The sequence below is a fragment of the Pleurodeles waltl genome, chromosome 11, assembly GCF_031143425.1.
Source record: "Pleurodeles waltl isolate 20211129_DDA chromosome 11, aPleWal1.hap1.20221129, whole genome shotgun sequence".
NCBI classification, from domain to species: domain Eukaryota; kingdom Metazoa; phylum Chordata; class Amphibia; order Caudata; family Salamandridae; genus Pleurodeles; species Pleurodeles waltl.
In genome coordinates this window covers 204,827,985-204,851,300 of record NC_090450.1, presented here as the reverse complement: position 1 = coordinate 204,851,300, position 23,316 = coordinate 204,827,985, and the positions used below count along the sequence as shown (strand labels likewise).

General features: G+C 49.2%; 1 protein-coding gene across 13 annotated transcripts in view; it reads left to right on the top strand.

The window, feature by feature from the left end:
• TRIP12 (thyroid hormone receptor interactor 12) overlaps positions 1–23,316 on the top strand; it is a 1,145,873-nt gene that overhangs the window by 998,166 nt on the left and 124,391 nt on the right. The gene's annotated exons all lie outside the window — the stretch shown is intronic.

Sequence of the window (23,316 nt, the reverse complement as noted above, 5' to 3'; positions counted from 1 at the left end):
GTTCAAGGGTCAAGCAATGCATATTCAGATGCATATCTTGATGCAATATATTGGGTCACAAAAAAGCTAAAAAATGGTTTAGTGGATCCTTTGCAGGGCCTTTGAAAAGCAGCTATGTATTGGTTGTGCCCTGTTTTCACCTGCTTTTCTGCTTGGGTATTAAGTCTGGAAGAAAATAAAACTGTTCAGGCAAGTGAGCCTCGGAATGTACTGTTCATTTGCACTACTTTGTTTTAGTTCAAGAGCATGTATTTTTGAAAGCTCTTAGTGTTTATGAAAGTTACTTACCTGTGACTGAAGTTCCCCCCAGTTTACATCTTTCATACATAAAACACCCTCCTCCCTTGTGCCATAGGAACTTAACTCTGGCACACGTCCTTAGAATATGGAGGTTATCTTGGTGTGAGGAGTGGAGCCTTTCCTTAGTAGTCCCAAGCAGAAACCCAAATAAATCAGAGGCTAAAATACCATGTTGGAATACTTTGTTAAATGTATTCCTACTGTTGTTAAATTAAATGTCTTTAGAGTTCCTAGCTTGGCAGCAGGGAATTCTGGAGAGAACATGAATTATGCCAAAACGGGTGACATATAGCTGTACCGTTTATCATCTTGTTTTTTTTTTTATTACAATAGATTGTTGGAACATATTAGGTGTCCCTGACTGTAGGAAGCTGGCCCTGTATATACTATATCAAAATGAGATATAGTATGCACAGAGTCCAGGGGTTCCCCAGAGGCTTGACGGAGGCTGAAATAGATAATGCTAATGCTCTATTTGTGGTAGTGTGGTCGGGCAGTTAGGCTTATCAGAGTGTAGTGGTAAGCATTTGTTGTACACACACAAGCAATAAAAGAAACACACACTCAATGACTTAATCCCAGACCAATAGGATTTTAGATACAAAAATATGTTTTGTAAATTTATTTCTAGAACCACAAGATTCAATTTACAGGTAAGTACATAAAATGAAAGTTACTTTGCATATATATGATCAAGACTTTGAATTGAATCCAGTGTATACAGTTTTTCTTAAAATGGCAAAAAGCTATTTTAAAAGTGGATACTTAGTGCAATTTTAAACAGTTCTGCGGGAAGGAAAGATAGTACAGTTTTGCAGGTAAGTATACAACTTTCAGTTATTATCTCCGGAGTGTAAGTAGTCTGTTGTTGGGGGTTCAGGTTAACCCCAAACACCCAGCAACACAGGGCCGGTTGGGTGCAGAGGTCAGAGAGGAACCAAATTAACGTGGGCTCCTACGGAGATGGGGTACTCAGAATCTGGTCAGCCAGCGGTAAGTACCCGCAGCTCGGAGGGCAGACCAGAGGAAGATTAGAAGAGCACTGGAGGGGCCACAAGTAGGCACCAAACATACACCCTCAGCGGCACAGGGCAGCCGGGTTCATGGTTCAAACAGGACATCGGGTTTCCAATGCAGGTCTATTGGGAGACCCCAGGGGTCACTCAGAGGCTGCAGGTGGGGGTCCAGGGGGGTGTCACCGGCACACCACCGGTTGGACAAGGAGGAGGGCCTCCTGCTGAACGATGAGGCACCGGGGGTCGGTTTCTCCAAGGCCTGCGGTCTGTGGGTGCAGTGTGTTCTTTAGGCGTCCGATATCTTCGTGTGGAGCTCGTGGTCAGGGGTTTCTCGAGATTCCCTCTGCAGGCATCATCGTGGAGGGGTCAACCCAGGCAGGGCACTTGCTAGCAATCATCAGGGGACCCTCTCTTGCTGGATGGATCACCTGGACACAAGCCGCTGTCCTTGGGAGTTCTTGGTCCTTTTAGGTGCAGGGCAGTCCTCTGGAGTTGTCAGAGGTTGCTGGTCCCGCTGGATCTGTCTTTGGTCGTTTTGCAGGTTCTTTGAAGCAGGAGACAGGCCGCTAGGACTGGGGCCAAAGCAGTAGTCTTCCTTCTTCTCTGCTGGGGTTTTCAGCTTAGCAGTCCTCCTTGTAGGTCGCCAGGAATCTGGTGAGCTGGGTTCAGGGAGGCCCTTTAATCCTAGATTTAGAGGCATGTTGGGGGTCAGAAGGCAGCAGCCAATGGCTACTGTCTCGGAGGGTGCCCACTCTCTTTGGGTAAGGGGGTACATTACTATCCCTATTGGTCCCTGTCCTCCATACCAAGATGGAGCATTGTGCAGGGAGGGGAGATCACCTCAGCTCTGGACACCTTAGGGGTGGTCCTGGCTGGGGTGGCCACTGTTCCCTGTTGTCCCTAATTTTCCCGCCAGACTTGCCACCAAATGTGGGGCTTTGTCCGGGGGGCGGGCATCTCCACTAGCTGGAGTGCCCTGGGGCACTGTAACCCGAGGCTTGAGCCTTTGAGGCTCACCACCAGGTGTTACAGTTCCTGCAGGGAGAGTTGTGAAGCACCTCCACCAAGGACAGGCTTTGTTTCTGACCACAGAGTGCACAAATCCACTCACCCCATGTGGTCAGAAACTCGTCAAAGTGGCAGGCTGGCACAGACTGGTTAGTCCTACACTAGTAGTTGGGCTAACATACAGGGGGCATCTCTAGGATGCCATCTGTGTGCATTTTTCAATAAATTCCACACTTGCATCAGTGTGGGTTTATTGTGCTGCGATGTTTGATACCAAACTTCCCGGTATTCAGTGAAGCCATTATGGTGCTGCGTGTGACACAGGTAAGTCACCCCTCTAGCAGGCCTTAAAGCCCTAAGGCAGGGTGCACTATACCAAAGGTGAGGGCATAGCTGCATGAGCAATATGCCCCTACAGTGTCTAAGACTATCCTTAGACATTGTAAGTACAGTGTGGCCATATTAGATTTATGGTCTGGGAGTTTGTCAAAACGAACTCCACAGTTCCATAATGGCTAGATTAGTATCACATTTCTGAGAATAATAAACCCACACTGATGCCAGTGTTGGATTTATTTAAAAATAATGCACACAGAGGACATCTTAGAGGTGCCCCCTGTATTTTACCCAATCCTTCAGTGCAGGACTGACTGGTCTGTGCCAGACTGCCACTGAGGGACGAGTTTCTGACCTCCTGGGATCGGAGCCTTTGTGCTCTCTGAGGCTAGAAACAAATCCTGCACTTGGTGGAGGTACTTCACACCTCCCCCTGCAGAAACTGTAACACCAGCAGTGAGCCTCAAAGGCTCAGGCTTCGTGTTACAATGTCCCAGGCCACTCCAGCTAGTGGAGATGCCCGCCCCGTGGACACAGCCCGCACTTTTGGCGGCAAGTCCAGAGGAGATGATGAGAAAAACAAGGAGTCACCCTCCAGCCAGGACAAACCCTAAGGTGTCCTGAGCTGAGGTGACCCCTGCTGTAGAAAATCCTCCATCTTGCTTTGGAGGATTTCCCCCAATAGGATTATGGATGAGCCCCCCCTGCCCCTCTCCCCCCCCCCCCCATGGAGGAGGCACAAGGAGGGTGTAGCCACCCTCAGGGACAGTAGCCATTGGCTTACTGCCCTCCAGCCCTAAACACACCTTAAAATTTAGTATTTAGGGGCGATCCTGAACCTAGGAAAACAGATTTCCTGATGACCTGAACAAGAGGAAGGACTGCTGACCTGAAAGCCCTGCAGAGAAGACAGACTTGGCCCCGGCCCTACCGGCCTGTCTCCGGACTCAAAGATCCTGCAACAGCGACACATCCAGTGGGACCAGCAACCTCTGCCGATTCAGAGGACCAAGAAACTCCTGTGGACAGCGGCTCTGTCCAAACCACAAAGAAGAAACTATCTTTAAAGGGACTTCAGCCTCACTCCTGAAGCGTGAGTCCCCCACACTCTACACCCGACTTCCCCGGCTCGTGTCCAGAGAAACCAACACTGCAGCAAGGACCCCAGGCGACTCCCAGGACATGGACACCCTGAGACGACCTCCCTGCACCCCCACGGTGACGCCTGCAGAGAGAATCCAGAGGATCCCCCTGACCACGACTCCCTGGTAACAAAGAACCTAACGCCTTGAAGAAACACTGCACCCGCAGCCCCCAGGCCCAAGAGAAACCAACTACTGGTGCAGTAGTGACCAGCAGGCGGCCCTTATCTTTGCCCAGTCAGTGGCTGGCCCGAAAAGCCCCCCTGTGCCCTGCCTGCATCGCCAGAGTGACCTCCGGATCCCTCCATTGAAACCAATGTAAAACCTGACACCTACTTTGCGCACTGCACCCAGCCGCCCCTGTTCTGCTGAGGGTGTATTTTGTGTGCTTGTTTGGGACCCCCCCTCCCCAGTGGTCTACAAAACCCCCCTGTGTTGTGTAGCTGTTTTAGTCATAGCTCCATGCATGTTATTTTAACATACTAGGCCGCTGTGCACTTTAACCTAGATTTATTTTATTCAGCTTCATCTTATTATTGTTACAATAACAATTTTTACGGTCTTGTTTTATTTTCCATTTATCTAACTGTTTTTGCCTAGGCCAGCACTCTGTTCTCAAACAAGACATTCTTGATCACTCTGTGCTTCTTCTAAGGCTACAGCACAGTAATACATTGCTGGTGAACGTGGTAGAGGTTTAGTCTCCAACATTTGTAGAAAACACACATCCTTACGTAGGGACATTTTCTCAGAATATCAGCTGTGTTGTTATAAAAACACTTCCTTGTCCCTTACACGTTAGAGGGAGATTCCAGCCAGGGAACCACGACTGTACTGATTGCTGAATGCTTCGCTACAGATGCTACCGCAGACTGCAGGCCTTTGCTCAGGTATGGGGGTTGATGTCTTCCAAGCAGGGAACCTGAAGGGCAGAATTTGAGCTAGATAATACTAATGCTCTAGTTGTGGTAGTGTGGTCGAGCAGTTAGGCTTATCAGAGGGTAGTGTTAAGCATTTGTTGTACACACACAAACTATAAATGAGAACACAAACTCAGACTTAACTCCAGGCCAATAGGTTTTTATATAGAGAAATATTCTTTTGTTAATTTATTGTAGAACCACAAGAGTCGAATTGTAGGTAAGTACATTAATTGTAACGTACTTTCCATAGGTATAGTTAGGACTTTGAACCAAAACAATAATGTACACAGTTTTTCATAAAATGGCAATAAGCTATTTTAAAAGCGGGCACAGTGCAAAATTCAACAGTTCCTTGGGGAGGTAAGTACAGTTAGGTTAATGTGGTAAGTAAAGCACTTACAAGTTTAGTCTCTGGGGCATAGGTAGCCCACCGTTGGGGGTTCAAGTCAACCCCAAACACCCAGCAACACAGGGCTGGTCAGGTGCAGAGGTCAATGACAAGCCAAAATAATATGGGTGCCTATGGAGACAGGGGGTGCTCCAGTTCCGGCCTGCTGGCAGGTAAGTACCCGCATCTTCGGAGGCAGACTGGGGGGGGTTTAGTAGAGCACTGGGGGCGGGGGGAGGGGGGGCACAAAGCACACTCTCAGCAGCACAGGGGCGACCTGGTGCAGTGGGCAGACAGGGCGTTGGGTTTGCAATAGGATTCAATGGAGGGACGCGGGGTCACTCAGATGTTGCAGGCAGGGCACATGGCGGCTTCTCGGGCCAGCCACCGACTGGACAAGAGTGAGAGCCGCCTGCTGGTCACTGCTACACTGGTGGTTGGTTCTTCATGGGCCTGGGGGCTGCGGGTGCAGTGCTTCTCCAGGCGTCTGATATCTTCATCCTGGACAGTCACAGTCAGGAGGGTCCTCTGGATTCCCTCTGCAGGCATCATCGTGGGGGTGCAGAGAGGTTAGTCCAGGGTGGACACGCCGTCAGTCGCCTGGTGGTCCTCTCTGGGTCATTGGTTTCTCTGGACACTGGCCAGGGGTGTAGGGAGCAGAGTGGTGGGCAATGAGGTGGGAGTCCCTTTAAAGATGGTTTCTTCTTGCTTGGTTAGACAGGTCCACTGTCCATGGGAGTTTCTTGCTCCTTTGTAGTTGCAGGAGAGTCCTCTTTGTCGGCAGAGGTCGCTGGGCCTGCAGCATGCATTGCTGGTGCAGGTTCTCTGAAGTTGGAGACAGGGCGGTAGGACTGGGGCCAAAGCAGTTGTCGTCTTCCTTCTTCTCTGCGGGCTTTTTCAGCTAGGCAGTCCTGCTTTGCAGGTCATCAGGAATGTAAAATCCTGGGTTCAGGGTTGCCCCTAAATACTGAATTTAGGGGTGTGTTATGGTTTCAGGGCAGTAGCCAATGGCTACTGTCCTTGAGGGTGGCTACACCCTCCTTGTGCTCCCTCCCCTTGGGGAGGGGAGCACATCCCTATCCTTGTTGAGCTAAATCCTCCAAAGCAAAATGGAGGATTTTCCAAGGAGGGGGGTCATTTCAGATCTGGTCACCTTAGGGGTGGACCTGGCTGACGGGGTGACTCCTTGTTTTTCTCATTATCTCCCAGCACTGGCATCAGTGTGGGTTTATTATTTTGAGAAGTTTGATACCAAACTTCCTAGTATTCAATGTAGCCATTATGGATCTGTGGAGTTAGTTTTGACAAACTCCCAGACCATAAACTTAATATGGCCACACTGTACTTACAATGTTTAAGAATGGACTTTGACATTGTAGGGGCATATTGCTCCGGCATCTATGCCCTCACCTATGGTATAGTGCACCGTGCCTTAGGGCTTTAAGGCCTGCTAGAGGGGTGACTTACCTATGCCACATGTAGTGTTTTGTGTGCATGGCTCCCTTAGGGGGCTGCCATGTCGACTTTGTCTTTTTCTCCCCACTAACACACACACTCTGCAATGGCAGTGTGCATGTGTTAGGTGAGTGGTCCCTTAGTGTGTCACAACACCTGCTGCAGCCCTTAAGGACCTTCCCTGGTCACAGGGCCCTTGGTACCACTGGTATCTTTTACAAGGGACTTACCTGTGCCCCAATGGTGGGCCACTTGTGGAAACAATGGTAAATTTTTTGTGAATGAACACTGGTGCTGGGGCCTGGTTAGCAGGGTCCCAGCACACACTGTCAAGTCAGCATCAGGAAAAAGGTGGGGGGGGGGGAGGTGTAAGTGCAACAAGGAGCTATCTTCCTACAGTTGGTATCAACACTAGGCAAAAGGTGGGGGATAACCATGCCAACAGTGGCACTTTACTACTCAACCACCCCTCCCCCGAACAAAACGAGAGGATGAGACTAACCTTTCCCAACAGAGTCTTGATAGTCTAAGTGGAAGAAACTGGAAAGTCCATTGGCATGGGCAGTCCCAAGTCCGTGTTCCACTGCAAAGTAAATTCCCTGTAGGGATATAGACCACCTCAAAAGTTTACGGTTCTCCTTTCATTTGCATAAGCCATCTGAGAGGTCTGTGGTCAGTTTGAACAACTGAGTGCCAAATAAGTATGGCCTCAGCTTTTTCAGTGACCAAACCACAGCAAATGCCTCCCGCTCAGTGGAACTCCTACACTGCTCACTGGGGAGTAACCTTCTGCTAATGAAAGCAACAGGCTGGTCAAGGCCATAATCATTGGTTTGGGACAGGACTGCTCCTATCCCATGTTCAGAGGCATCTGTCTGCACAATGAACTGCCTAGAATAATCTGGAGCTTTAAGAACTGATGCTGAGCATATTGCTTCTTTTAGGGTATCAAAGGCCTTTTGACAGTCAAGGGTACAGTTTACTTTCTTTGGCATCTTCTTTGAGGTCAGTTCAGTGAGGGGAATCACAATGGACCAATATCCCTTCACAAACCTCCTGTAGAAACCAGTCAAGCCAAGGAATGCCCTGACTTGAGTCTGGGTTTTTGGAGCTTTCTAGTCCAGAATTGTCTGGATCTTGGGTTGTAAAGGTTGCACTTGGCCTCCACCTAAAAGGTGGCCCGAGTATACAACTGTGCCCTGCACTATCTTGCATTTAGATGCTTTGATAGAGAGGCCTACTATTTGCAAGGCCTGCAAAACCTTCCCCAGGTGGACCAGGTAATCCTGCTAGCTGGAGCTAAAGACAGCAATATCATCTAGCTATGCTGCACTAAAGGACTCCAAACCAGCAAGGACTTGATTCATCAACCTTTAGAAGGTGGCAGGGGCATTCTTTAAGCCAAAGGGCATAACAGTGAACTAATAATGCCCATTAGTTGTATAGAATGCTGTATTTTCTTTGGCTGCATGTGCCATCCTAATTTGCTAGTACTCTGCAGTTAAGTCCAAGGTACTTAGAAATTTGGCTGCACCTAACTTATCAATCAATTCATCCACTCTGAGTATGGAGTGTATGTCTGTCTTAGTGACATAATTGTTGTCTAGTCCACACAGAACCTCATTTCTCTTTTACCATCTTTGATATGAGGTTTGGGGACCAAGATCACTGGGTTAGCCCAGGGACTGTCGGAGTGCTCTTTTACCCATAACCCCAGCATCTTGTGGACTTCCACTTTGATACTCTCTGACTTGGTCAGACTGTCTATAGATTTTGTTCTTGACAGGTGGACTGTCTCCTGGGTCCACATCATGGGTACACGGTTGTGTCTGACCAGGGGTCAAAGAGTAGAGCTCTGCATACTGCTGTAGAACTTCCCTACAGTCAGCTTGCTGTGGGCAGAGAGGGTGTCTGAATAGACAACTCCATCTACTGATCCTTCTTTAGGGTCAGTTAAGAGGAGGTCAGGCAGAGGTTCACTCTCTGCTTCCTGATCCTCATCAGTAACCATCAGTATGGTTATGTCTGCTCTATCATTGTAGAGTTTCAGATGGTTAACATAGATCACCCTCTTGGGTGTCCTGCTAGTGCCCAGGTCAACTATGTAAGTGACCTGACTCTTTGTCTAGAACTGGGTAAGGGACACTCCATCTGTCCTGAAGTGCCCTGGGAGCCACAGGCTCCAGAACCCAGACTTTCTCCCCTGCCTGGAATTCAGAATTGCAGCCTTTTGGTCATACCACAACTGTTGGAGTTGTTGGCCTCAAAGTTTTTGAATTCCTTTTCCATGTACTCAGCCATCCTGGAGCGGAGGCCAAGCAGTCCACCACATCTTGTTTAGGCTCATGGAGTGGTCTCTCCCAGCCTTCCTGAACAAGTGCCAGTGGTCCCCTTACAGGATGGCCAAACAGAAGTTCAAAAGGGGAAAACCCTACTCCCTTCTAAGGCCCCTCTCTGTAAGCGAAAAGCAAGCATGGCAGGAGGACATACATGTCCTTGTGAGTTTTTCAGGGAGCCCCGTGATCATGCTCTTCAGTTTCTTGTTGAATCCCTCAATAAGTCCATTGGTTTGTGAATGGTATGGTGTGGTGAATTTGTAAGTCACCCCACCCTCATTTTACATGTGTTTTTGAGGTAAGCTGACATGACGTTTGTACCTCTGTCAGAAACCACCTCCTTAGGGAAACCCACTCTGGTAAAAATTACCAATTAGGGCTTTGGCTACTGCCAGGGCAATAGTTGACCTAAGGGGAATTGCTTCAGGGTATCTAGTAGCATGATCCACCACAACCATTATGTACTGATTCCCTGAGGCTGTGGGAGGTTCAAGTGGACTTGCAGTGTCCACACCAACCCTCTCAAAGGGTACCCCCACCACTGGAAGTGGAATGAGGTGGGCCTTTGTATGGCCACCTCTCTTACCACTGGCTTGACGGGTGACACAGGTGCTACAAAACACCCTCACTTTCTAGGACATGTTGAGCCATTAAAAATGGTTCTCAAGTTGGTCCCATGTCTTGGTCTGTCCCAAATGCCCAGCTAGGGGTATGTCATGGGCCAATGTGAGGATAACCTCTCTAAACTCCTGAGGCACTACCACTCTCCTAGTGGCACCAGGTTTGGGATCTCTGGCCTCAGTGTAATTGAGTCCATCCTCCCAATAGACCCTGTGGGATCCACTGACACTTCCTTTTTCATGCTCAGCTGCTTGCTGTCTCAGACCTTCAAGAGTATGACAAGTCTTTTGTCCCTGGCAGAGCTGTTCCCTTGTGGGTCCCCCTGGGCCCAAGAGCTCTACCTGATACGGCTCCAGCCCAATTGGCTTAGTTCCCTCAGGGGATAAGACATCTTCCTGAGAAGAGAGGTTCTGCTTCTTGTACTGTGTAGAAGCTGGTTCCCCACTCTTCTTTCCTTTCCTCTTGGGAGGTTATGACATAATTCCAGACTCCAACACCTCTTTTTCACCCTGTGCTTTGCTCAGTGCTCTTGTGTTCACACTTACTAGTTCAGGGATTCCAAGCATGGCTGCATGGGTTTTGAGCTCTACCTCATCCCATGCTGATGACTGCAGATCATTCCCTAGGAAACATTCTTCTGGGATTGCAGAAGAGACCACTACCTGTTTCAGGTCAATAACCCCTCCCCATTCTAAAGTCACTATAGCCATGGGATGGACTTCAGTCACGTCAGCATTGGTGACTGGATACGTTTGTCCAGCCAAATACTGTCCTGGGGAAACCAGTTTCTTTGTCACCATGGTGACACTGGCATCTGTATCCCTTAGAGCTTCTACCTTTTTTACCTATATTTTTGCATGTTAGGCCGTCAGGCAGCTAGTGTGGCTATATCCACCCCACTCTCTGAGACTAAAGTAGCGTCAGTGTGAACCCTGATTTGCTCTGGGCACACTGTTGATCCCAACTGAAGACTAGCTATTCCAGTGCTAACTGGAGTAGTGCTAGTGGGATGTTTCTTGGGGCAGGCCATGTCTCCGGTTTGTTGCCCATGCTGTCTACAGTTGTGACACCAGGCCTTCTTGGGAATCAAAGTTCTTACCCTTGTACCCATTTGTGGACTGCGGAGAGGTTTGGGGCCCACCCTCCTAAGCAGATTTTTGGGGGTCTGGAGAAGACTTTGTTTATGTCCTTGGGTGTCTCACCACCCTTCCCCTGGAGAGGCTTTGTGACCCCTTTCTTTTGGTTACACCTCATCCCTCCCCCATCTAGTGTTTTGACTGAGAAGTCAACAAAATCTACATAGGTCCAGCTCGAGATTGTGTGAGCCCCCTTGTACCTAATTCCCAGTATTCAGTGAAGTCATTATGGTGCTGTGGTGTTTGTGATGACAAACTCCCAGACCATATACTCAATATGGCTACACTGCACTTACAGGGTCTAAGAATGGACTTAGACACTGTAGGGGCATAGTGCTCTTGCAGCTATGCCCTCACCGGTGGTATAGTGCACCCTGCCTTAGGGCTGTAAGGCCTGCTAGAGGGGTGTAAGGAAATGCCTCCTTGGCATGGCTACCCCCCTGACTTTTTGCCTTTTGCTGATGCCAAGTTATAATTGAAAGTGTGCTGGGACCTGCTAACCAGGCCCCGCACCAGTGTTCTTTCCCTAAACTGTACCTTTGCTTCCACAATTGGCAAAGCCCTGGCACTCGGATAAGTCAGGTCTCTAAGGGCTGCAGAATGTCTTATGACACCCTAGGTACCCCTCACTCAGCACATGCACACTGCCTCACAGCTTGTGTGTGCTGGTGGGGAGAAAAAGACTAAGTCGACATGGCACTCCCCTCAGAGTGCCATGCCAACCTCACACTGCCTGTGGCATAGGTAAGTCACCCTCTAACATGCCTTACAGCCCTAAGGTAGGGTGCACTATACCACGGGTGAGGACATTTGAGCATGAGCACTATTTCCCTACAGTGTCTAAGCAAAACCTTAGACATTGTAAGTGCAGGGTAGCCATAAGAGTATATGGTCTGTGAGTTTGTCAAACACAAACATCACAGTTCCATAATGGCTACACTGAAATCTGGGAAGTTTGGTATCAAACTTCTCAGCACAATAAATGCACACTGATGCTAGTGTGGAATTTATTGTAAAATACAACCAGAGGGCATCTTAGAGATGCCCCCTGAATACCAATCCGACTTCTAGTGTTAGGCTGACCAGTTTTTGCCAGCCTGCCACAACCAGACGAGTTTCTGGCCACATGGGGAGAGTGTGCTGTGGCAAGGAACAAAGCCTGTACTGGATGGAGGTGCTTCTCACCTATTCCTGCAGGAACTGTAAAACCTGGCGGTGAGCCTCAAAGGCTCATCCCTTTTGTTACAGCGCCACAGGGCATCGCAGATAGTGGAAATGCCTGCCCCTCCAGACACTGCCCCCACTTTTGGCAGCAGGGCTGCAGGAGATAATGAGAAAAACAAGGAGTCGTCACCCACCAGTCAGGACAGCCCCTAAAGTGTCCTGAACTGAGGTGACTCCTGCCTTTAGAAATCCTCCATTTTAAGTTTGGAGGATTCCCCCAATAGGATTAAGTATGTGCTTCCTCCCCTCAGGGAGGAGGCACAAAGAGGGTGTAGCCACCCTCCAGGACAGTAGCCATTGGCTACTGCCCTCGAGACCTAAACACCCCTAAATTTAGTATTTAGGGGCACCCAGGAAATGAGATTCCTGAAACCTGAACTAAGGACTGCTGACCTGAAAGCCCTGCAGAGACGTTGGAAGACAACAACTGCTTTGGCCGCAGCCCTACCTACCTGCCTGTCTCCTGACTCGAAAACTTGCAACAGCGACACATCCAACAGAGACCAGCGACCTCTGAAGCCTCAGAGGACTGCCCTGAACCTAAGGGCCAAGAAACTCCCATGAGCAGCGGCTCTGCTCAACAAACAGCAACAATATTGCAACTTTTAAAGACCTCACTCTTCCTGCCGGACGTGCAAGACTTCACCCCCTGCACCAAACACCCCCGGCTCGAGATCCAGAGAACCAACACCACAGGGAGGAGTCCTAGACGACTGCGACCCCCTGAGTAGCCCGAGACGACCCCATTGGACCCCCACAGCGACGCATGCAGAGAGAATCCAAGGCTCCCCCTGACTGCCTGTAACAAGGGACCCGACGCCTGGACCAAGCACTGCACACGCAGCCCCCAGGACCAGAAGGAACCGAACCTCAGTGCAGGAGTGGCCTCTAGGTAACCCTCTGCCTAGCCCAGTCAATGACCTGCCCGAGAAGCACCCCTGTGACCTTCCTGCACAGCTAGAGTGACCCCTGGGTCCCTCGATTGAATCTAATACAAAACCCGACGCCTGCTTTGCACACTGCACCTGGCGGCCCCTGTGCCGCGGAAGGGTGTGTTTTGTGTGCCTACTTGTGTCCCCCCCTACCCCCAGTGCTCTACAAAACCCCCTCGGTCTGCCCCCCGAGGACGCGGGTACTTATCTGTTGGCAGACTGGATCCGGAGCACCCCTGTTCTCCATAGGCGCCTATGTGTTTTGGGCACCTCTTTGACTTCTGCACCTGACCGGCCCTGAGCTGCTGGTGTGGTAACTTTGGGGTTGCCTTGAACCCCCGGAACTGAGACTTGTAAGTGTCTTACTGACCTCACAATCTAACTAATACTTACCTCCCCCAGGAACTGTTGATTTTTGTACTGTGTCCACTTTTAAAATATCTTATTGCCATTTTAACAAAAACTGTATATGATATTGCTTTTATTCACTTGTAAATCTTGAACCTGTGGTTCTTAAATTAAACTAAGAAAATATATTTTTCTATATAAAAACCTATTGGCCTGGAGTAAGTCTTTGAGTGTGTGTTCCTCATTTATTGCCTGTGTGTGTACAACAAATGCTTAACACTACCCTCTGATAAGCCTACTGCTCGACCACACTACCACAAAATAGAGCATTAGAATTATCTAATTTTGCCACTATCTTACCTGTAAGGGGGAACCCTTGGACTTTGTGCATACTATTTCTTACTTTGAAATAGTATATACAGAGCCAACTTCCTACAAATACCATCTATATTGATTTGCTACTCCATTGAGCAATTGTGGGTAATGCAAATATATAGATACATTTTCGATACAATGTTCACTATAGGTCTATTTGCTAAATAATGAGGTGATTAATCATCTGAAAGCTAATGTGCAGAAGTTGCCAAAGGTACCAACTTTAATTTAAATTCCGCTAGAAAGGGCAGTCAGGGAAAAGTCACTTCTGCAAATTAGCCATAAAGTGCAAACAAATGGGGTGGGAAGTTAGATCACATGAATCACATGCACTGTGCCAACAATGCATTATGGATCAAAGGAGAAGGGCATCTGTGTAAAGTACATTACCCCAAATGTAACACGCACTGTATTACTCTGGAGACACGTGCTTTTCTGAGACTTCTTATGCAAAAATTATTATTGTGGTAAAGTTGAAAACAGTACCAATTTCAATTTAAATTCCTCTGTAAAGAGCAGACTATGAAAGTCACTTGTACAAACTAGTGATAAAGTGCCAAGAAAGGGGGGGGTGGGGGAGGGGTGTGATTACATGAATCACAGATGCAGAGAAAGGTACCTTTGTAAAGCACATTGTACCGAATAATGACGTGTTATGTTACCCTGGAGGTCCATGCTTCCCTAAAGCTGCCTGTGTGAGTATTGCTGAAAAAGTGATGATGCTTTTTAAGATGACTCCACCCTGTTGTATAATAACTTGCATGGAAAGATGTCTGGGACAAGTTAATTTGATCTTCCCTCAATCTGCTTCACATGTGAACATCACAACTGTATCCCTATTGGCCCCTGGTTGCATTACCTTCCTACTTTTTGCCTGCCATTTGATGCTAACTTGACTGAGTGTGTGTTAGGATCCTGCTAACCAGACCCCAGGACCTGTGTTCTTTCCCTAAAACTGTAGCATTGTTTCCACAATTGCCACACCTCTGGCACACAGGTAAGGGGCCCTGTCGCCAGAGAGGGTCCCTAAGGGTTGCAGCATATATTATATCACCCTAAGGGACCCCTCACCAAACACATGCACACTGCCACTCCAGATTGTCTGTGTTGGTAGAGAGAAAAGGGTAAAGTCAATATGACATCCCTCCCTGGGTGCCATGCCTACCAAACACTGCCTGTGGCATAGGTTTCACATCCTCTAGCAGTTTTTACAGCCCTAAGGCAAGGTGCACTACACCAAAGGTGAGGGCATAGCTCCATGAGCAATATGCCCTACAGTGTCCAAGTCTATTCTTAGACATTGTAAGTGCAGGGTAGCCATATTGAGTACATGGGCTGGGAGTTTGTCACTACAAACTCCATAGCTCCATAATGACTTCCCTGAATGCTGGGAAGTTAGGTATCAAACTTCTCCGCTCAATAAACCCACACTGATGCCAGTGTTGGATTTATTGAAAAATGCACACACACACCATCCTAGTGATGCCCCCTGAAATTCACCTAGCTCTGTAGCGTGTGGCTGACAGGCGGCAGGTTTGGTGGGAAAAGTTAGTAAACAAGGGAGGAGTGTTGAAAGAAAGTCAGCAGTGCAGCACAGGAAAAGAAGAGGAGTTCCAGAAGTGTGATGCAAGTGATGTCCTACGGTGGCGGTCCTGATGCAGTCAGTCAGTGGCGCTGGAAAACCACCAACAAGCCTTGGCAAATTCAAGAGTCGGTGAAGAAGGTTTTGCAAGGCTGAAGAGGACCAGCAAGGTCCAGAGGACTTGACCCAAGGAGGGGAGTTGGAGTGACCCTCAGCAGCTCGGGAGAGTCACAAGAGCAGGAGGCAGCCCCCAAAGGTGACCCACGGGTAGCAGACACAGGAGTCGCGGTGAGGCCCACTCACTCAGACACCTGGAGAGGAGTCCCACGTCACTGGAGCAGGAGACTGTGCTTTGCTGGAAGAAGTACTGGGGCCGGTGCTACACGGAGCTTGAAGATCCATTGGAGAAGAAACAAACCAGGCTTGGTAGCAGCAAAAGGCGTGCTGCACTGTCGTGCAAGGAGATGCAAGGGCTTACCATCTCCCAAGTTGGCCAGCTGGTAGAAAGGACCAAGAGGACCACTCCATATCACCACCTCTGATGCAGGATCCACACAGTTTTGGAGGAGAGAGGACCCACGCAGCCGGTCATCGTTGCAGTTGGTGCCTGCGGATGAAGAGAAGTGACTCCTTCCCTCCAAAGGAGATTCCTTCTTGCTTCTTGTGTAGGCTGAATACTCATCACCCTCAGAGAGTGCACAGCCAGGGAAATGTTGCAGTTGCTTGAAGGAGCCGGAGAAACAATGTTACAAAGCGGAGCCGTGCTGGAGTTGCATATTGTCTGTTCCTGGAGGTCAAGTTGCAGTCCCGGTGGCCAGAAGATATAAACGATGCAGAGGAGCTCTGCTGGAATCTTGCACGTCAAATCTAAGTACCCACCCAAGGGGGAGACCCTAAATAGCCCAGGAAGGGGGATTGGTCACCTAGCAGAGTGACCACCTGTAAGAAGGGGGCTGTGACGTCACCTGCCTGACCTGGCCGCTCATATGTTCCCAGTGGCCTCTGCCCACCTTGGATTCAAGATGGCAGAACTAAGTGGCCACCTGGAGGAGCTCTAGGCACCACCCCTGGGGTGATGATGGACATGGAAATGCTCAATCTCCTTTCCATTGTCCAGTTTCATGCCAGAGCAGGGAACGAGGTTCCCTGGACTGGTGCAAAACTGTTTATGCAAGGAGGGCACCAAATGTGCCCTTCAAAGCAATACCGGTAGTTTGCCGAAGCTACCCTCCTTAGCCATGAAATACATTTCCAAGGGAGGGGACGGTACCTCACTCTACCCCCGAAAAGGAGGGCAGAATCCTGTCTGAGGGATGGCAGTAGCACGAGCTGCCCAAAAAACCCCAGAAGACTAGTAGGAGCAATGCTTGGGGGTCTTCTATGGAGCCCCCAGAGTGCATGGAATCATACAACCAATATTGGCAGCAGTATTGGGATATGATTCCGACATGTTTGATACCAAACATGCCCGGTTTCGGAGTAACCATTATATATTTGGACACAGGTCCAGTACACGGGTAAAATGGCTTCCCTCCACTTACGAAGTCAGGTGTAATGGAGCTGGAGTTACTCTGCCCTCTGGGCTAGGAGGGCCTACCATAGGGGTGACTTACAGTGACCTTGTCAAGTGACCTGTAGTGAAACGGTGCATGCACCTTTTCACGTAGGCTGCAATGGCAGGCCTGCAGTCAACTTTTACATGGGCTCCCATGGGTGGCACAATACATGATGCAGCCCACAGGGAACCCCGGGTGCCTCAATGCCCCGGGTACTTAAGTACCACGTACTAGTGAATCATTTGGGGTACCAGTAAGCCAATGGTGGGGTGTGCAAAGTCCAAAGTAACCAAATTTAGAGGGAGAGAGCACAATCACTGGGGTCCTGTTTAGCAGGATCCCAGTGAACACAGTCAAAACACACTGACAGCATGCAAAAAGTGAGGGTAACCTTGCCAAAAGGAGGGTATTTTCCTACACACATCGCCCTAGAAAATTATTTTCCATAACACACTTAATGACCTAGAAATGAAAATGACGTAGGTGCTCAAAACAGTTATTCATTTCTGTCAGAGCTCTGTCATAATTATCAAGTACAAAAAAAAAAATCCCAGCTTAAACAGGTTCATATCATAATGTCCATTCCTACTAAGAACTTGGCGTTTGAAATAGTATCTATCATAATCAGAAGTTGTAGGAAGCTGGCCCTTTATTTGGTAGGTAAATACCGTGTAAGAGGTCCATAGGTTCCCCAGTGAGTGGACAAGTCTTGCTATGCATTCCCAAAGTGCTCTGTTTAGGGGTAGTGTGGTCTAGCAGCCTTGGTCTTAACACAAGAGTCCATGACATCTACAAATACCCACAATAGTCAATAAATGAGACACACGACTCAAAAAGGAGATCAACATCACATTTATAAAAATAGTAAATATATTTTTATATGTTTAGGCATCAGAGAAAAATCCTTCAGGTAAATACGTTTTTAAATAGGAATTCTTTGGGAAGAAAAAGAACAGAGTAGAGCGACTTACAAGAGCAATATCCAGGAGTTAAGGTGAGTAGTGGGCAAGGTCCAAGGCAGCACCAGCAGTACACTACCACTGGCATGGGGGAGGCTGGGTGCAGAATGCAAAACAGCACCTGGTGCCCAATGCATTTCAATGGAGATCAGTCACTTCAAAAAGAGGCCTCAGACTCTGGCCAAGAGGCCAGTTGGTCGGAACAAACAGTTGGGCTCAGACCTTAGGTCCTCTTCTCCACGGCTCGGGGGGTGACCGGTGTAGGGGTGTCCTTAGGTGTTTTCTTTTCCAGAGTGGTCGCAGTAGAAGGGGGTTGAGTGCAGAGGTTGTAGTCATCACCGCGGGGTCCAGGAGGGGTGAAACCACGATGGACCTGGACCCTGGGGAGCTTGGGAATCTTGTTGGCACCAGTGGTCCACTTCAACTGTGGTCAGAGACGGCATGTGCAGTGCTGACTTCAGGTGTCCGGTTTTGGCGGTTCCGGAGGCTTCAAAGTCCCTTCTTTTGGAGTTTGCTGGAGAACAGGTCCGCTGTTCACAGGAGGTGTTGAGACTTTATTGAAGAACTGTCTCTCGGGTGGCAGGCTGGCAGAAACCAGTCAGCAAGCACACCAGATCCTGGTAGGGTTTCATGGGGCAGCTCTAAGGTGCCCTCTGGGTGCAAATATTTATAAATCCATCAGTGGAATCAGTGTGGTCTTATCAGTACAAGATGTTTGATACCAACATTCCTATCTTTACTGAAGCAATCATGTAGCTGGGGCACTCATATTGACCAGTGTCCAGCACATGCATTGAAAATGGCTTCCCTGACCACTTACTACGTCTGAGAATTGAAACACCTAACAGGGGCATGTCTTGTATGTAATATAATGCACCCTGCCTTAGGCCTGCTAGAGGGGTGACTTATAAATATTGCAATGAATGTTAGGGGACATAGCACACAGGCTGTGTGCCACGTTGTGTTTTCACTTCTGTCTGCACCAAGGCACGCAGCCTGCAATGGCACCCTGTCATGTACTTAGTGAGGGGTTGTAGGAAAGTAGCACCTTTCTAACATAGTTACCCCCACTTTTTGCCTGGTGTCAATATGTTTAGACTAGTACTCTGGGATCCTGCTAACCAGGACCCCAATGTCAGTGTTCTGCCCTAAATTAATTTGTTAAGTAACTTTTACACCTCACAATTGGCGTTCTGGTACACCCATGTAAGTCCCTAGTATATGGTACTTGGGTACCCAGAGAATTGGTACACCAGGGTCCCCATGGTTGCAGCATGTATTGTGCCACCCACTGGGGCCCATGCAAACTGTGACTAGAGGCCTGTGTGAAATGGTTAATGCAGCTTTCATCCTCGAAATAAGGTTTACCTTATATCACGGTCCCTGCACTCTGTCCTTATAAGTCACCCCTACGGTAGGCGCTTCAACCCAGTGGCAGGGTGCATGGTACTCAGTGTAAGGACACCTCTGCATGACCATGGCTGCCCCTACAAACCCCAGACTCCATTTTCTGGGCTTTGTAAGTGCGCGGGAGGTCATCGTAAGGTATGTAGTGAACACTGGTCAAGACAAGATGTCCAACTACACCGAACCTAGGCGTGTTTGGTACCAAACAAGTTGGAATCATGCAGCTGCTCTGTTTCCAGTGCTAGTTGCATGATACCATGTACTCTAGGGGTCCCTCAGGGGATCCCCCATGTCTGCCTGTACAGTCTTGCAGGGTCTGCATGCCAGCCTGTGCTGCTGCCGACCCCATACACTGTTCTGCCCTTCTGTGGAGCCTAACTCAGGCATGGAAAAGCAGAACAAAGGATTGCCTGTAGAGGAGAGGTGTTACCATCTCTCCTTTAGACATGGGTGCCTCTCGGCTGGGGTGGGGGTGCCTCTGAACACAACCAGACTGCTTTGAAGGGCACATTTGGTGCCTCCATGCATAAGCCAGTTCACTCCAGTGCAGGCCCCCCCAAACCCCGCTCTGGCGTGAAACCACTCAAAGGACAGAGGAGGGACCACCCCTGTCAAGCTCCTCCTCTAGGGAGGTGCCCAGAGCTCTGCCAGGTGGCCACTTGAATCTGCCATCTTGGAATTAAGATGAGCGGAGGCCCTTGGGAGAATCTGGCTGGTTAGTCTGGCTGGGTGATGTCCCTGACTCACCTGCCTCCCTCCAACCCTCCAAATAGGTGGGTCACTGCAGTAAGTGTCCAACCCCCTTCCTGGGTTACTTAAGGGCTTCCCTGAGGGTAGAACCCTAGATTAGTCTATGGATCAATCTGAAGACTTTTCTGCAAGATACGCCTGCTACTGGACTTCGCTGGGACCCATGACAAAGACTGCAGCTAGTAGGAAGGCTCCTACTACACATTTGTCCCCATGCATTGCAAGGACTCCGCGACATCCGTGGGTGTGCATCTTAGAGTCACCAGGACTCTGCCTGCACTTAGGAAAGCAAGAAGCAATCCCCTTTAGAGTGAAGGAGTCACTCCCCTACATTCACAGGCACCACAACGACAACCGGTTTGTGGACCCTGCTGTCCCACTGATTCTCCAAGGTTCTACAACACAGATGGTGGTTCTGTGGCCCTTCAGAGGTCTGACCTTGTCTTCTTTGCAACTGAGAAGTCTGAGATCCCTCGCGGGCGCTGCCTGGCTTGAAATTCTGTGCACTGTCTCAGTTAGTCATTGCCAAGGCTTGCTGGCCTCTTCAGTCCGAAGACCTCCTAGTTCCAAGAAGCACAAGTCTCCAGTACTGCACTGCTACAAGAACAACTTCTTTCATCTCCTGCGACATGGGCATCCCTCTCTGCTCTGCAGTTGAGCTTCTCTGCGACTCCCTGTGCCTGCTGCCAGAAGGACCTGCCAAGGCTTGTTGGTGGTCCTGCTGACCTGTCCCCTCTGCAATCCAACGACCAGAGTAGGACTGTTCTTGGACGACTCCTGGGATCTTCCTGCATTACCTGGGCTCCACAGCTGCACTTTTATCACCGTCCAACAGGAAAGCATCTCCAAGAAGGGTGAACATTGCCCCCAGCACCACCTGGGCACCCCTGGGTGGTTTGGAATCAGTCCCCCTCTTTCGATAGGTCTTCTTAGTTGGGTTCCACCATCCTGGTCCATGTGTCATGACAGCAGCTGGACGACCGAAGTCCCCATTGATGTCAACTGGAGGTTCTGACACAACTTGACCCCTATGCACCTGGGCTCCCTGGTGTAGTTACTCTTGAACCTCCCTTGTGCCAACAGGTTTCCTCAGGGTTTTATGGGTAGGGTCCTGAAACTTGAAAACTCAAACTGCGACTTCCCCAGGTTATCCTCTGGACACTGACCTGGGGTTACAACTCTGCACACGGGCTCCTGGGGAATCCTAGCTACTTACCTTCAGTGTTTTAGTGCTTCCCCAGTCCTAAGGGTCCTTGGGTGGTGGTTTGGGTTGGTAGTAATTTTCACATTCCATTTTTGTAGTACGTGGTTTGGTCCCTCACATAGGGGCCCATAATATTTTATGCTTTTACTTACCTGTTTCTGAGTATATTTTTGTATGTTCATATCTCTATTTAGGAGATATACCAAAGTTAGTTTAGTGTTTGTGTTATAATAAATAATACATTATTTTTCTGAAACTGGTGTGGTTCTTTCCTGTGTGTACATCACTGACTGACATCTTTGGCAACTGCTTTACACCCTCCTGGTAAGCCTTAGCTGCTCTCCTTAGATACCCTCAGAGTTTTGGTTATCTTGAACCTCTTACGCCATCACTAAGTGTTACCTGGACTCAGTACAGGGTGGCTTACCTTTAGGTGTACACCATAGACTGAAGCAGCCTGCTACAGGGGTGATACAATTCGTGCTGCAGCCCTTGGGTACCATCTTTAGCGCCTCAGACCCTAGGTACCAGGAATGCCATTTACTAGGGTCTTACAGAGGGTGCTGAAGGATTTGCCCGTTGGGGATACAATTGTACAGTTTAGGGAAAGAGGTCTGGCACTGGGAACCTGGTTAGCATGAACCCAGTGCACTTTCAGGTGAAATCCCATCAGAAACCAGGAAAAAAACAATAACTGTGTTATAAGGTAAGTACTTTTTTAAGCATAAATTATTTTCACTTGCAAAAATCAGTTTTCCAGGTTTTCAGGAGGCCTCAGCTGCAGGATGAGCCGTCTTCTGGTGTAGAGTCCATTACGAAGTGCAGACAGGCCAGCAGGATTGGTACGAGTTCAGCTGCTGCTTCTACTCTTCTGCGAGTGCGTCTCTTCTTTGCCCTTTGTCTTCTTAAGTCGTCAGGATCTGAGTTCTTGGGTTCAGGGGTGCCAACTAAATACTCAATTTAGGGGCATTACAAGGAGTGCCAGTGAGCAGCCAATGGGTTGACTACACCCTCTCTATGACCACATCCTCTGGGAAATGGGCATAACCCTGGCCCTAGACATCTAATTCTTTCCAAACAGGTTGAAGGAATTTGAAGATTAGTGTCCACTTCAGCTCATCTACCTTTGGAGTGGGACTGGGATGATGATAGAGCAAATATATATATATTATTACTTGGCCTTTGTTGCAGGTAAGTACAGCTGTAAATAGGTATCAGTCATATGTATCAAATGTACTTTGTTTGATATTTGCAGGTAAAGCAGTTTACAAGTGGGGCCACAGGTTTACACCAAAAACACACACCCTCAGTGGCGGCCGGGTGCAGGGTGCAAACATGTAGCTGGGTGCCCAATGCTTTTCATGGGTTACCCAGGGGTCACAAAAGATGCTACAGGGTGGGTCCAGGGGGTCGGTTCCGGGAAACCAAAGGCTAGACAGGTAGGGGAGGCACCCACCTGACATTGCTGGACCGACGTTCAGAATCCCGAGGCCAGGGGGCTGGAGGTGCAGGGGTCTCCTTGGGTGTTGTATCTTCGTCTGCTCCGGTTCCGGTTAGGGGGTACCTGGGTTCAGGCTGCAGGCATCGTTGTTTGCCAGGAATGGTCAACCGAGGGGGGACTAGGTCGGAATCGCCTGGGGACCTTCTCTGGTCTTGTGGGCCACCTGGACTCACGCTGTGGGCATCGAGTGCAGAATGGACAGGGCTTGTGGATCCAGATTGGTTCTGGAGACCTTATGGAGGGTTTATTCTGCTATCCCTGGGAGTGTTTGGTACTCTCCTGGGCCGGCAGTCCTCTGGGGGTTTGTAGTGGTTGCTGGTCCTGCAGGATTCATCGTCTTTGTGAAGCAGGGGTCTGCAGACAGGCCGGTAGGGCTGGGGCATAGTCAGTTGTCATCTGGAGTCTTCATTGCTGGGGTCAGCTTGGCAGTCCTTGTTTCTCCTTGAGATCGCCAGGAATCTGGTGAGTAGGGTTCAAGGGTGCCTCTAAATACTAGATTTAGGGGTGTTACAGGGGTCAGAGGGCAGTAGCCAATGGCTACTGTCCCTGAGGGTGGCTACAACTTTCCTGTGCCCACTCCCTTTGGGGAAGGGGCACATTCCTATCCCTATTGGTCCCTCTCCCCCAAACCAAGACGGAGGATGTTGCAGGGATGGGGGTCACTTCCGTTCTGGACACCTTAGAGGTGGCCCTATCTGTAGTGGTGACTCCTCCTTGTTTTACCTAATTTTCCTACCAAACCTGCCACAAAAAGTGGATCCTGGCCCTGGAGGCTGGCATTTTTGCCCCAGCTGGAGTGCCCTGGGGCACTGTAACA